At 42.6% G+C, this 15,777-nt stretch overlaps 5 non-coding genes and 1 pseudogene across 5 annotated transcripts in view; 5 read left to right on the forward strand and 1 right to left on the reverse strand.

Moving 5' to 3' along the window:
• Window positions 1–13,389: 13,389 nt before the first annotated feature.
• LOC142965816 (U5 spliceosomal RNA) lies at window positions 13,390–13,433 on the reverse strand (annotated as a pseudogene).
• A 294-nt stretch (window positions 13,434–13,727) lies between these two features.
• Window positions 13,728–13,809, forward strand: trnas-aga (transfer RNA serine (anticodon AGA)). Its single transcript has one exon. It is a non-coding gene; the product is annotated as a tRNA-Ser (tRNA).
• A 629-nt stretch (window positions 13,810–14,438) lies between these two features.
• trnaa-ugc (transfer RNA alanine (anticodon UGC)) lies at window positions 14,439–14,510 on the forward strand. Its single transcript has one exon. It is a non-coding gene; the product is annotated as a tRNA-Ala (tRNA).
• A 211-nt stretch (window positions 14,511–14,721) lies between these two features.
• trnas-aga (transfer RNA serine (anticodon AGA)) lies at window positions 14,722–14,803 on the forward strand. Its single transcript has one exon. It is a non-coding gene; the product is annotated as a tRNA-Ser (tRNA).
• Window positions 14,804–15,432: 629 nt separating this feature from the next.
• trnaa-ugc (transfer RNA alanine (anticodon UGC)) lies at window positions 15,433–15,504 on the forward strand. The gene has a single exon. It is a non-coding gene; the product is annotated as a tRNA-Ala (tRNA).
• Window positions 15,505–15,715: 211 nt separating this feature from the next.
• The window catches only part of trnas-aga (transfer RNA serine (anticodon AGA)), an 82-nt gene continuing 20 nt past the window's right edge, over window positions 15,716–15,777 (forward strand). Inside the window, exon 1 of the tRNA in view lies at window positions 15,716–15,777. This exon is cut by the window's right edge and continues 20 nt beyond it. This is a non-coding gene — a tRNA (tRNA-Ser).

The following is a 15,777-nucleotide window of genomic DNA, read 5'->3' on the forward strand; positions in this document are numbered from 1 at the left end:
ATGGACCTGGTGGCAGCATCGGCATCTGTCGCTGTGGGGGTCTCATGAGGGGAGGTGGTCCTGGTGGAGGTGGTCCTGCCAAACCTGGTCTTGAGTACTGCTGATGTTGTGGTGGGAATGGAGCCCATTGTGGTGGTGTACTGAACTGGTTTCCTCTTCTTTTATGTGGGCAGCCGCTTGCCCAATGACCTACTTTCCCACATATGTAGCAATTCCATTCACGTACAGTTCTTCCACACCCTCCTTGCTGAAGTCTTCTTCTTCTGCTGTATCCAAGTCCTCTGCCTCTGTACTGTGGTGGGGGTTGGTAGTACACCACTGTGGGAGCCGTGACTGCTGGAGACGGTTGATATGGGGTGGGGGTGCAGCTGGATTTTGAGGCAGTTGAGGAGGCTGAGCCTTGGTTACTGCCATCCGTTTCTTGCTTATTTCTCTGCCGGCCTCCGCTATTTGAATTATCATCAGCCACTGAATCAGTTTTTTCAGATCTTCCTCGTCCGTGCCGTCAAGGGTGTCATCTTCACTTTTTCTTTGTCTTTCTCGTTCTCGCAGTTGCAGATCTGCTCTGGCGTGTTCCAATTCTCTTAATATGGCGTCTTCGTTCGCATCTTTTCTTTGTCTTTCTTGCTCACCTGGTGTGGATACTTGATGGTTTCCTAACCACTCATTGTCCCACACAAGCTGTTTGTTCATTCTTTCATTTCGTTGTTCCAAGGTCAACATCTCTGATTCCATCATTGTTTGCCCATGTCTGCCACTCCTCTCTTGTTTCTCGGGCATCACTGCAGGGCCTTGTGGTCTCTTCTTCCTCTTCTCTGCCCCCCATTCGCCCTGCTTCGTCCTGGCAGCTCCCTAAAGTACTTACCTTCAGGTCTATCAGGTCCTCATCTTGGCTGACTACATCACAGTCGTCCACAGACCTGTATTCCTCTTCCTTCTCCACGTCCATATCCAATGTTCCCCCATTTACTCTGTACACAGGTGCCTGGATTGAGGGTTTTAACAAAGAGGGATTGATTATTCTGCACTTCTTCTTTTCATACGGCGGGGGAGGTGAGGGAAGCTCAGTCTGCCCATGTGCTTCTGTCAGCACTGACGGGTATACTGGTGTGTAGACAGTGTTGTCAGGTCTGGGAGTGGTGGTGGTTTTGAAGTCTGTCTCTTTCAGGACCTCAGGTAGTCCCACAGCATCTGGAGGGGTGGTCGGGTCGACGGCCTTCCAGTAAGTGAGCAGACGCTTGGTATCTGAGCACCTCTTTTCTTCTATGTTGAGGGCCCTTTTCCTACCGTATTTGTTCAAGCGACTGGCTCCTTCATGATCTGCAACGGCATTGTTTTTAGCCTTTGCAGCTTCTCTCCACACTCTGCATCTGTTTTCAGCAGTGGGGGCCGTCACTGTTGGAAACCACCCGTTCCTCTGCCATCTCTTCAGGTATTTTTTCATCTTCTCCCATTCCTTTCCCCTTTCTTTGGGCACTGTTTGATCCTCCATCCTTTCTCTGGCTCTTCCCAGCATTTCCTAAGTATTTAGCGTGACCATTCTGTAGCCTAGGAGAGTTCAACGATCTCTCAACTATCTCAGCACTGACCGCGTTAAAAATATATGCAATGGAAATTTTTAAAGAACTATGTAAAATACACAAATGTTGTACCAAAATGAATCAATACTGGATATACTAAGAAATCTTGAATTACAATTAAAATAAAAACTCTTGGAACAAAATCAAAATCAATATCTAAATTTAAATTGACATTAAAACCAAATCTAAATCCAAACCTAAACCAAAGTCAATAAAACCTGAATCAGAATGCTGAATTAAAAATCGAAACTAAAATCAAAATCAGAATTAAAATCAAAATCAAAATTTTATTAAAATCAAAGTCAAAGTCAAATCTAAAATCAAAAAAATGATTAAATGATTAATGAAAATCTAACTGCTGGACTAAAATTGAAATCAATAGTGGAAGTCAAAATTTTAGATCAAAACTAAACCCTAACATCTAAAGTTGAAATGTTGAACTGCAACTACACCCAACAATCAAAGAAGTTACAATGTATTGCTGCCAGTCAGACATGTCCTTCCACACCATTCCTGGGCCTCGTACCAGAACACATGTGGAATCTCCCCCTTTACAATTCAGATTGTGTGGGGACAGAGAAACAGAGACAGCAGCAGTACTTTCTTCCCCAATAAACTCTAACTTTCTAAATCCTTCAATTTCATTCGAATACATGTGCTATGTGGGTGTGAGTGGTGTTTGTCTAGTTTCTAATGTGTGTGTTAAAACCTCTTAAGCACGACGCCCCCAAATTTGGGGGCACTCGGGCTCAGAACCCCTCAAACTCACATGCGGAAAATAGCATGATTATTAGCCAGTAGCATGTATGTGGCTAATTTTTTTTTTTCGATGAAAGAGCAACGTATGGACAACAACATCATATAAGTCACTTCTGACACACTCCCAACACAGCTATAGGGTACTCACATAAGCAGATAAATATCGTGGCATAAACGCACCAAATCCGGGCCAGAAATCGGCGTTATGAGTACCTCAAATCAATGTTTGTACCCTCATGCTAACAGCTACCCAGTTATACAAAGCATGTAATAGCATTAGCACACGTGGCGGAACACGTAACTAACTTCTGTTTTACGATCCGTATAAGCACTAAACAGTTGTGAGTGATCAAACGTACCTTCATGCTGAACTCCGCCGAAAGAAATCGTGGGTATGCGCCCAAGTTTTATGAAAAATATGGATAATAACGTCGCGGAATTTCCGTTCCAAAGCTGTAGTCATTGCTGCCAACTGCATACTGTTGACTTCCGACTTGTTTCCAGAATAAGAGCGGTCAAGCAGGCTTGGGCGAGTGGTCAGACTGCCTGCGACCGGAAATTTCTGCCGGGGTACACGCGTCACTTCTGGCAACTTTATTGTATGAAATCTTTTGCCGATCGCCACCAAACTCGACACAGGTCTTCCTAAACCTGTGACGCGTCTAAGGAGGGGTTGTTTTTTGAAATCGACCGAGGATAGGCTGACATGCAGCCACATACACACACATGAAATGAGAAAATCCTACAGATGACAGCCAAAACTGGCTCTGATGATGTTATGAATATGAATATGATTCCTATTATCTGTATTTGGATGTATTGAATCATATGAGTGATAAAGAAAGTGAAATATATAGTTATATAGTGTATAAAAGTACAATGTAAGAGCTGCAACAGCTGGTTCGAAAATGATGTCCTCGCCTGACTAAAACCTCTTATTCTTAACTTTATTCCACTTTAACCTTTTTTTAATAACTACTGATCAGTTATGCTATGACTTGGGAAAGTTTCAGGGGGCTAGCTGCATTATTTCAATAACCTTTTATCACTGAAAGTGCATTTTTCCCAGGCGAGGCTGAATATTTTCAATTTCAGCTGTGTTATGTCTTATTTTCTATATTAACCAGCAACATATTCACAATATCACCTATGTAAACTATGTCACAGGTGTTGTGATCTGATTATATCAACAAAAATGATTAAAATCGACCTTGTAGTTACAGAACTATGGTCAGTTTTGTAGGGCTATGCTTTTTCGCTCAGAGACCTCAAAAACGGCTACGAGCTTAAGAGGGTAATTAAATGTACAAGTTTGTCATCTAAAGAATCTAAAGTTAACTCACCCTCTGTGTGGTATTGTGTGCGTGTCGTTGGTCCAAAACTAGGGTCCACTCTGCCGCCTGCTGCACCCCCCATTCTGATGGCTGATTGTCGAGCCCTTCCACCACTCCTTGTTCATGGAGAATGAGCAGCCTCTTCTTTAACAACCTCTTGCACACGACGCCCCCGAATTTGGGGGCTCTCGGGATCAGCCCCCCTGAAAATATTGTTCGGAAAATGCCCTTATTGTTCGCCAATATTGTGGATTTGTACATTTTTTTTTATCGGATTAAACAGCAACGTATGGGCAACACTATCATATAAGTCACTTTTTACACACTCCAAACACAACTATAGACTACTAATATAAGCATCTAGAAAATGTGGTATAAAAGGACGAATTTGTGGCCAAAAATCGGCATCATATTTAACTGCACATCGATTTTGGACCACGAAGCTAACGGCTACCGAGCTAACCAATGCATTTTTTAGCATTCGACACAGAACGCATAAATATCTTCGGTTTTTCTCTCCGTGGAACCAGTAGAAAGCTGTGAGTGGACAACGGTACCATGTCAGTGCCCTTCGCCAAAAACAATCTTTGGTTTTTGGTCACCTTTTATGAAAAATGAGTACAATAACATCGAAGATTATCCAGTTCAAAGCTACCATCATTGTTGGCAACTGCATCCTGTTTGCTGCCGAGCTGTTTCCTGTAGAAGGGGGGTCAATCCACCATGGGCGAGCGGTCAGACTTTCGACGAATGGAAATTTACGCTCGGGGAGACGCGGCACTTCTTGCAACTTTACTCGCTGAAACCTCTGTCAATCAACACCCGCTTCGACACCCGCCTTCCTGAGACTCTGACGCGTCGAAGGCTGAAATCGACCGATGATAGGCTGAGCTACAGCCCCATACACACAGAGCAACTGAGAAAATCCTATGGATGACAGCCAGAAACATGCTCTGAGAGGACCCTTGCTCTCAAAATGATTTCAAACGGCTGTATTTGGATGTATTGAATAATATGAGTGATAAAAAAGTGAAATATATAGTTATATAGTATATAAAAGTACAATGTAAGAGCTGCAACAGCTGGTTCGAAAATGACGACCTCGCGTGACCTCTCTGTACTAAAGCCTCTTATTCTTCACTTTATCCCAGCCAACCTTTATTCAACAACTACTGATCGGTTGTGCTATGATTTGGGAGAGATTTTAGGTTCTCAGCTGCATTATTTCAAAAACATAAAAAAAATTTTCAGGTGAACCTGAATATTTTCAATTTGAGCTGTGTAATATCTTCATGCACTATATTAACCAGCAACATATACACAATATGTACCCATCTGAACAATCTCAAAGTGTTATCTGATTATAGCATCAAAAATTATTAAAATAGACCTTGTAGTTACAGAACTGTGGTCTCCTTAGTATGGGTATGCCATTTTCGAGCAGAGGCCTACAAATAGGGCTCGAGCTTAAGAGGATGTTCAAGCTTATCAGCTGGGCATCCTTGCATCTGTGCTGCTCTGTCCATGTCACACAATTCTCTTCCGTGATGTTTTCCAGGCTCATGGATACGAAGCATGGCCGACCACAAAGAGGTAACGTATATCTTCTAAAAGCTATTTATTTAGTGCGTGATTGGTGTAACATAGTTTATCATGTTCTTTGCTTTACAGTTAACTAAGATAATTTGAATATCTTACATTGGGTTACTACACGCCATCAGAAGACTGTGCAACGGCTATCTGCCTGCAACATGAAGCTAGCAAATCTGCGTAAAACTGACGTTAAATAGCTAGCTAGCTATTACGGTGTAGTTTACCTAATCTAGCTAGCTATTACGGTGTAGTTTACCTAATCTTAGCTAACCAGTGTGTATTTATGTTGTGATTGTAAAAGTCTACTATATTTTGTTTATATCTGTATAACAGGCAGAGTTACAAAATGCTGCCAGGCGTGTTGTAGACTTGTTAAGAAGTGCCTTGGCTAAAGAAGATGAGCCATCTTCTCAAAACTGCAAGTATGTTGTGAAACTTGTGTGAGATGACATAGCAGACAGCATGTGCCATTTCCATAAGCTATATAGATTACTTCTGTACAGCTGTTTAAAACAATACAAGATGACATAAACATGGCGGGCGGAGGCACTTTTATGTTTCAATGACACCTTTATAGTTCATATTATTTGCAGGCCTGGGAACTATGTTGTTAATGTATAAATCAATATGATCTAGATAGACTTACTATCTTCAATGTATTGCTCAGTATATTTAGCTCCTAGGGTCTTATAGACAGGTTTTGAATTGTTTTCACAGATGAAGTACAGGTTCAGGGCAGTTGGCAACAGACAGCCTGCTACACAGGGACAGCCGCTGTCTGCCCTTGGCAGTAGGAAGCAGGCTGGAACAAGGCAGCGTCAGGTAGCCCAGGGGTGGCAGCAGAGGACCCCTGGCTGTCCTACAGCAGGAAATACAGTGGAGCACAAAATGGCCAGGTTTGGAACTGCTGTAGGAAATTAAGTTTGTTCTTATGATCAGTGTGAGGGTACATCGTTGTCATCCTCAACTGAGGGGTCTTTGCGTTAACTTCTCAATCAATTATAATTCAGGGTCTTGTTAAATTGGAACATTAGCTCTCGAGAATTTTTAGAATTGATATATTATACAACAGCTTCTTCGTGCCTTTTTAATCTTACACATTTCCTTTCAACTCCTCAGGGCTTTCCCTGGGCTGTTCAAATCTGGAAAAAGCTATACGCCATCTCCCAAAAGAAGGGCTGTCAGGTCAACGTCAATCCAGTTTTTTCTGCTGAATAAATGCACAGGTCATACACCGAAGTCCTCTGATGAGATGCTCCTTATTCGGGCTGGACTTGGCAGGAGGACTATAGGTATTCCGGAAACTGCTGACCACTCCCAGGTAAAATAAAGGGGTAGAGATGTGCCCCTTTAAAAAACCTCATTTGCCAATCCAATGAAGTAGTACCTGTAACAAGTCTACCTGAACAGAGAGGACATGGGGGAGGGTTACAGTAGTAACTGCACACTTGTTTTCCCCTTTCCACATAGATATCAATGATACTGATGGAGACATATTCCAAAATGTTACCACTGGAAGGGGCCTGGATGCTCCATAAGGCTGCTGGTAAGACGGAATGTTCTTACTAAATTCAACTGTGTGGTGTAATATGTCAGCAGTTGAATAACATGTAATATCATTCTACTACTCTTATAATGGCTGGTTTACATGTTCTCATTACAATAACTAAAAACACTTTTTGTCTGTACACAATTCTACACGCTATCACATAGGAGGATCAGGCCAGCGGAAACTGAGTGTTTTGGCACCTGAGGCAGAAGGATACACAGGGGCCTACCTTACCAAAGCTTTTGGGGGAAAGAGCTGTCTCTATACCTACACCTCCCCCTTGCCCTACTCATCCAAGGAGTTTGAAAAAATGCCAAAAGCGCGATGTGCCAGTTGTCATCTGAACATGCCTGTTCAGCTGCTGGCTTTGCATGCGATGGAATGTCAGCCGGAAAGTTGTTCTTCTTTTGAACCGGTAATGTTGTCACAGTTAACTATGCGGTGGGTCCTTATTGTCCTTATTCCCTGTATCCCTGTTTTGATCATCACTCTGTTTCAGAATTTGGACCATGACGATTGTGAGGAGTCTCCAGCTTTGAGCAATCATGGGAATGTAAGCTCTCTCATGCGTAGCTATTTGTATAAACTTTCATTGTCTGCGTGATCGATTGACAGCCTTTTGACATTTTATAATAGGCATCTCCAGGTGTGCTCCCTTGTACAACCTCTCACAAAATGGATGCTAAGGTAAAAACTATGCATTGCTGGTCAGTGACATTATTTCAGATGGCAAAACATATTGCCTCTGGCCATTTCACTTAAAAATGTACTCTGCTTTCTGGTTTTATAAAGGTGGCCTGTCCATTGTGCTCAGACTTGTTTCCTGAGTATTTTGTTGAAGTACATGCCAGCACCTGTGGAGAAAGGTTTGTTACTATTATGCACATTTTATTTCTCACTTATTTATTCTTGTATAGTTTGGACATTGTTAACCATAGTTTGGGATTCCACTGATAAAGGCATGTCCCCTTAAACTGTTGACTCCAGCACATTGCAAAGACCACACATCATCACTTTAGATGTGGAGGAAACGCATGCCAGTGAAGAAGAACTGAACGGGGGAGACGAAGCGTGTAACAGGTTCAGCTTAACATTTCTCATACTTTTTTAACGTGTCACTCCAGGTCCTTATATTTTTGATTTCCATGTTTCCTTACTCTAAATACTATGTATATATATATATTTTTTCCCTTCAAGTCTTGCCAAAGCCATCAACACACTTAGTTGGCTGGCTCACATCTATTCCACTGCTGTCTAAATTGCTCTGAAAATGTGTTGCCTCATGGATTCCCAGAGTGGAGAACAGTGTTCCCCTGACACCCACCATGTCACGATCAGGCTTTGCCTTGTGTTCTGTGTGTCTTTCTGTAGCTCCTCCCTCCTCACTCTACCTGTCAGCTACTCCCTCAGCACCAGTCCAACTCCCTTCACCTGCCCCTGATCACTAATCAAGCACTCCCTCATCAGCACAACTCTCCTCACCTGTTCTAGCCACTATTTAAACCCCTGCCTCCCAGTCACTCTCTGCCAGATCATTGTGTTCTACCCGCCCGTTTGTCTTGTTCCCGGTTTCCCCGTCTGCCTGCCTTGTAGTTCCTGCTGGATTTCCCCCCTCGTCTCTTGTCTTGTGCTTGGACTCCCTGTTGTGTTATGGTAACTATTCCTATTTGTGTTAATAAACACCTGCTTCACGCTACTCAGCCTGCTCTGCGTTTGAGTCCTCCATCATGCCCTGTGACACACCAGGACTTGCAATCCATACCTGGAGAACAGGATATGGGTGTCAGGGTCCCTGGCAACAAATTTACAAGCAAAGTGGACAGACATCGAGCTGACATTTGGATCCACAAAATCACTGACCTCAACAGTATCTAGATCCTTCTGACTGAACTTGTTCATGAAAATGCGAACCTTGAGTAAGTTGCAGATATTAACCTCCTCAACTGCCTTGTCGAACAAGGACAGGATGAAGGTGAGGTCCTGCCACAACACATGGTACTTTGCCGTGTCCCCAGAGCTCTGTTTCTGAACAGTGGGCCTGGCTTTGTCTTTAGAAGAGATGCTGTTCAGCAACTTCGAACACGGAACGGAATACGGATCGGAATGAGGACAGCGCTAGTAGCATTTTTGGCTAGTGAAAAAAAAGTGCCGGTGTTCCGGCCTTTCATGAGAATTCTTAGAGCTATACAGGGGAGGCTTTAAGTGTAGTAGATATTTGCTGTCAGTCAATGACTCAGCAGCTGTGACTCAATCCATTCGGAAATAATGTTGTCTGGCATCTGAAATGTTTGCAGTCAAGTGTGAATTAATCACATTTTGGGGTCCTGCGAGCTGCCGGATTGGGCTTTGAATGCTTTAAATAGCATCATATCCCAGTTTTTGTGGAAAGGGAAAGTTATTATGATCGCTCGTAGGACGTTAATCGCTAAGAAGAGGGAGGGGGGCTTAGATCTGATTGACATAGGTGCCAAAAGGGACGCACTTAGGGTAAAACTTATAGGGCGTTTTTTGGATGAGAAGAGGCAGCACCCGTGGAAAGATGCCTTGACCGGACTCCTGGCAGACTACGGTGACAGAGGGGGAAGAATCGAGGTGGTCGGCTGTTTTTCCAAACAATGACGTAAGCACAATCTGGGGGAACCTTAGTATTCCCGCCATCCCTCATTCTGTCTTCAATAACGACTTTAAGTTAAGGCACAGGAGGATGTATACCAGCATCGTCCTGCATCAGATTCACAAGCTCCTGTTCTTGCGGACCTGTGCAGTTTGTGGCCTGGCCGACGAGGATTTTGAGCATCTGGTCCGGCATCTCTGTCCGGCCCTGACGAAACTGAAAATGCTTGTTTTAAACTTGTTGTCTGCTCTGTGTCTCATAGAGAAAGAAAAGCTGAAGGACTGGAAGTGGGTATGGCTATTCGGCCTGCCCAAGAAGGACGGGGGAGGAAGGGTGGTGCAGGCGAACACACTCCTCTCTTTTGCCAGGCATGCAGTACTCTTTAGGCAAAGAGGGCAAAGAGGTAAACATCGAAGAGTTATTTAAAAACATGCTGAAGGCGCACTTGAGACTACTGGTGTGAGCTATTATTTGTAAATAAAACAAAACTGTGTAAATATGGAGAGGGAGGGGGGTTGGAGTTTAATTTTTGAGGGTTTAGTGTAGCTGGGGTTGCTTTATTTTTTTGGAGGTAGTATAGTAGTGGGGTTAAATTAATATGGATTATGAGTGTGATTATTTACTTCTGGGGGTTTATATTGATTTGGTTTTGTCTGATTTATCAGTATTTGTAGTTTATGTCGCTTGATTTATGGGGATAAATCAGGGGAGGATTAGGTTCGTTGATTTGTTTTGTGGGTTGGGTAAATGTTGAGTGTTTACTTTAATTTGTTTGTTTTGAGGGGTTATTTTATTCTCTGTTGTAAGTCTATTAACTTTTTTTTCAAAAAAAAAAAAAAGTCTGTCATTTGAGTGTTGTAAAAAATGAAATAATGTTATTTTTGATTCTCTCTCTCCATAAGGCAGAGGGATATTCTCCATAGTACTATTTCCTCCCCTCCAATCAAAAGTACAAACCACTTGATATTCTTTTCAACAAAACAATCAGGGGAAAGCGCAAACGCAGTCCCCCACAACCAGAAATCATGCAGTCGAGATTCCCACATTTGGGGAGTTCACAGAGGTCTATGTCTACAGTGACTGTAGACATTTACGCGTCCTGATTGGTCAGTTTGACTGTGGACGACCAATTGGATCGGAGAAACCGACTGCAGACCACCAATCACGAGTGGACCTGTAAATCTTGACTACATCAAGTTAGAGTTGCGAATCTACTGTGGTATATTTTCAGGTCTCTTTGTCGTATCTTTCATGCGACAGTGCTGTTGAAGTGATGAGGAAGGATGCTCCGTGGACACTGTTCTTGCTGGTATAATAAAGTTTATTACAAACAAGCAACACATGCCATTACGGACGTCTAGATCGCCCGGAGGTCTCAAGTCGAATCTGCAAGTCCCTCCTTCTAGGGCTCTCGCTTCATCTTTATATAGGATACATGTTATGTTTACATCTGGGCGGAACGTAAGAGAATGTATGTGGCCTCCTCATTCTACACATCCCCCCCTTCTGCCCCTGGTCTCCTGCACATCTGGTTTTCATCTAAGACAAATACACTTGGGGTCTTCGCTGTATTGTGCAAGAGCTGAAAATATACCACACTACCCACAGCGTTGACCTTGCAGTAATTCTGGTAAGACTGAAATATTTTTGACTTTATAATTATTTATAAAAAACACTGTTTATACTGTCCAATTGTTTTTTTGGTCGTTTGGAAAAAAACAGACATAGTGTTAACGTTAGCTAGCTAAGACTTCCTTCAACAGGTTAGGTGACTTCGCCGCTAGTTCACGGTTAGCAGCTCTCGATAACATCTCTTCGAAATTGTATTACTGTCAATATCCATTTTATCTTGTGTTAACCCTTAAATACTGTTCAAATCCGAACACAACAGCAAGTGTTCGGAGTGTCCGGCCGGGTCAGGTAACGTACGTGTTCAGCTAAGGCTAGTTAACGGTCGACATCGCTCAGCTAGACTTCTTTGAAACTATAACGCATTTGTTATAACATTACCACTACTGAAAATGATTTGTCAATATGCATTTTATCTTGCTTAATTTAAATAGTTTAGGAATACTAGGACGTACCAAAACAAACAGGTCACAGGAAAACAAAATAATAGCACAATTAATGTGCTCATCAAACATCTCTAACATAGAGTTCATGACTGCAACGTCACACGTACAAAAAGACATTCAGGGAGACAGACGAGTCATACGTTTCAAATCCTGATGCTCGAGTACGGGCCGGGTCAGGTAAGATAACGTTAACGTTATCTAGCGTCTCTAAATATAACCTCTTAAATCATTATTACGAATGCCAAATATTCTTTGCATCCATAAACAGCCAGTCAGTCACTCATTAATCGATAGATAACCAACTATTAGCCAGTGTTCCAGAGACAGTATTTTTGAGGGTTTAAATTTGTTCTTTTAATAATTTACGTGCTATCACAAACACCTGCTTGCTCGTGTGTTTATTATCCATCTATATTATCAAAGACAAGAGAATTTAAGAACTACAATGACTTCTGTCAGCGTGTTTTTTGTCTCCTTTGCTGTGGTTATGACGGGTATATGGAATAATAGAAGATCCATATTTCTGATGTCTTACTGGCACGATGACATGCACACTCTTAGTTTAGCCATGAGTAAAAACATGAAACCTATCCAAAGGGAAGCTGAACAGTTGATCAAATATCAGAGGAATACGTTGTACGTTCATTGTTACATTAGTAATGTATTATTATAATATAATGTAACACCCGTCCCATGTAGCTATATAGTATTATGTGAATCTGCTAGGTGTAGTAGTACTATGGGCGGGGTCCTGGGTACAGTTTTAATTGTAATGGTGCGATTACCTGTTCTTATACATGAATATACTTATTACAACTCTTGTTCCCTTATTATGAAAACTAAAATAACTGGCGGTGCCTCCAATAGAATTAAGTAAATAAAAGGTCTGCCTCTTATTAAGTCCTTTTATCTTGTGTTTTAAGTGTATTTTACCCCTTTTAACCAACTCTTATCAAAACATGAATGTGATGAACTTTGACACACCAAATAAAGTTCAAAGGCATTAGAAAAACAGTTTGGCATTTATTACATGCGGTCATCAATATACTGTGCACCCATAGTCCCACACACACAATCAGAATAATCAGAAAACCCTCGTTGCAGGCCTGAGTCGTGGCTTGGGAGTGATGAGGCCTAAAAACTGTGATGGCCGCTTCACTTGTTCACACAAGCAATAAACAAAAAAGACACGTGCACGTTTGTCAGTACTCACGAATCCAAGGCATATTCAGAGGGGAAGCTGGGTAATAGACGGCAGGCAGAGTGCAGAAGAAACAGCAGCAACAGTCTACAGCAGCACGCGCGGGAAACAGTTCTCCATAGTGGTCCCAAGGAGCTTTCCCGATCCTCACTTACAGTCACAAACGTCCATCTCCTCTTGTAGATTAAGATTGAACTGAATGACCATCCCATGATGGTAACAGGCTCCTTAGATGGGTTGCCAGGTTGGTCATAAGTCAAGCGAATGACTGGTTTCAGTTCTCTCTGGGACTTTTGAATAATAGGAGCTTCTTTACTCCTTGCAACGCTTGCAGGGGCTGAGCTTGCTCCCCCTTCTAAATCTGGTTCTTCAGCAACATCATCACTAGTCTCTCCTGCATCAGATTCCAGTCTAGAAGGTGTAGTGTCTTCGGAGAATTCTGTTTCCATTGCTGGTGGATCTTCCGAGACTTCAGAGCTCTCCTCCTCCTGGCTGTCATCATCCCCAGAGTTTTGATAGGGTATTGAGAGGTGTCTCCTGATCTCATCCACATCAAATGATTGAGGGTTACAGGCAGTTTCAAACTCTGCGTCTGATGAGGCTGTGTCACTCTCCCATGTTGGAGCAGCAGACGTAGTTGGTCTTTGACTTGGTCGGGTAGGCTGTGATCTTGTGACAGGTTTGTCACGGAAGTCTTTAGTAAAAGGCGAAAGACTTGTGCGTTATGAAGAGAAACCAAAGCAAGTACAGCAATCTTGTCAAGAGCAGCCTAAGTCCCTAGTTGTGCCAGTCAAAACGCTCATGGTAAGCCAAAGTTGACGTGCCCTGTTCCAAATCTGAAGTCACACCCATTCCCATACCCCTGCCCACATCTTAAAGAGGATGAAAGAATACACCAAGTATAACTAAGGCAAGCAAAATGTAACAGCTGTGTTACAGAGAAGTACACTCAGTAATTGTCTTTTGCAGCCATTGAGACAGTTCTTAGAATTTGTGAAAGTCGGTTTAATACTGTCTCGTAGGTTGTTGTGGCCGAGTGGTTAAGGCGATGGACTAGAAATCCATTGGGATCTCCCCGCGCAGGTTCAAACCCTGCCAACAACGAAAGACACTTTTCCACTTGGTGGCCTCACCATAGAACCTCCATGCTGAGACATTTCTGGTTCAGCTTATAAAAATGCGCAGCCTCTAAGTTGATGCTTTGACACAAATTGTTGATTAAGAAGACACTTCCTTGTGTATGTTGTCACATTGCAAATCTCAACTTCCTGGGCAATATTGTATAACTTCACAGGTAGATGAAGTGAGGCAGCCCCATTCACTTTATAAATGCAGGGCTCTTTTCAGTCTCAATACCCAGGTGAATTGCCGACTTTGCTGTAAAAGCCTTTGTCCCACCAATGGTGGTACAGTGGTGAGCATAGCTGCCTTCCAAGCAGTTGGCCCCTGTTAGATTTCCGACCATCTGAGTCCTCTTCTTCCAGTGAGAGTATACTGTTGCTAAGTTTTGTAGTCAGATAGTAAGCATATAGGCAGCCAATGTCCAACATTTCCACTTTGACTGGCTGTATAGAGGTGCGAGGAGTTTTCCCAAGCTTAATTTCTAAAATTCACAGTTGCATTTCACATTACTATACAAGGGCATTTATAAATCTACATCCATCGTCTTTTGCCATATTTTGCCTTTTATTTAGGCATCTCGAAGAAAGAAAGACTATTTGTGAAGATTTGTGGGGGATGTAGCTCAGTGGTAGAGCGCGTGCTTTGCATGTATGAGGCCCGGGGTTCAATCCCCTGCATCTCCATCAGGTATTATGGTCACTGTTAAAGGATTATTGAGTAAAAAATCTTGGCAATCTAAACATACATCGAGCAAATGAAAGAATACACCAAGTATAACTAAGGCAAGCAAAATGGAACAGCTGTGTTACAGAGAAGTACACTCAGTAATTGTCTTTTGCAGCCATTGAGACAGTTCTTAGAATTCGTGAAAGTCGGTTTAGTACTGTCTCGTAGGTTGTTGTGGCCGAGTGGTTAAGGCGATGGACTAGAAATCCATTGGGGTCTCCCCGCGCAGGTTCAAACCCTGCCAACAACAAAAGACACTTTTCCACTTGGTGGCCTCACCATAGAACCTCCATGCTGAGACATTTCTGGTTCAGCTTATAAAAATGCGCAGCCTCTAAGTTGATGCTTTGACACAAATTGTTGATTAAGAAGACACTTCCTTGTGTATGTTGTCACATTGCAAATCTCAACTTCCTGGGCAATATTGTATAACTTCACAGGTAGATGAAGTGAGGCAGCCCCATTCACTTTATAAATGCAGGGCTCTTTTCAGTCTCAATACCCAGGTGAATTGCCGACTTTGCTGTAAAAGCCTTTGTCCCACCAATGGTGGTACAGTGGTGAGCATAGCTGCCTTCCAAGCAGTTGGCCCCTGTTAGATTTCCGACCATCTGAGTCCTCTTCTTCCAGTGAGAGTATACTTTTGCTAAGTTTTGTAGTCAGATAGTAAGCATATAGGCAGCCAATGTCCAACATTTCCACTTTGACTGGCTGTATAGAGGTGCGAGGAGTTTTCCCAAGCTTAATTTCTAAAATTCACAGTTGCATTTCACATTACTATACAAGGGCATTTATAAATCTACATCCATCGTCTTTTGCCATATTTTGCCTTTTATTTAGGCATCTCGAAGAAAGAAAGACTATTTGTGAAGATTTGTGGGGGATGTAGCTCAGTGGTAGAGCGCGTGCTTTGCATGTATGAGGCCCGGGGTTCAATCCCCTGCATCTCCATCAGGTATTATGGTCACTGTTAAAGGATTATTGAGTAAAAAATCTTGGCAATCTAAACATACATCGAGCAAATGAAAGAATACACCAAGTATAACTAAGGCAAGCAAAATGTAACAGCTGTGTTACAGAGAAGTACACTCAGTAATTGTCTTTTGCAGCCATTGAGACAGTTCTTAGAATTTGTGAAAGTCGGTTTAATACTGTCTCGTAGGTTGTTGTGGCCGAGTGGTTAAGGCGATGGACTAGAAATCCATTGGGATCTCCCCGCGCAGG

The sequence above is a fragment of the Anarhichas minor genome, unplaced genomic scaffold (assembly GCF_050575085.1).
Source record: "Anarhichas minor isolate MPS153535 unplaced genomic scaffold, ASM5057508v1 ptg000036l, whole genome shotgun sequence".
In the NCBI taxonomy this organism is placed as follows: domain Eukaryota; kingdom Metazoa; phylum Chordata; class Actinopteri; order Perciformes; family Anarhichadidae; genus Anarhichas; species Anarhichas minor.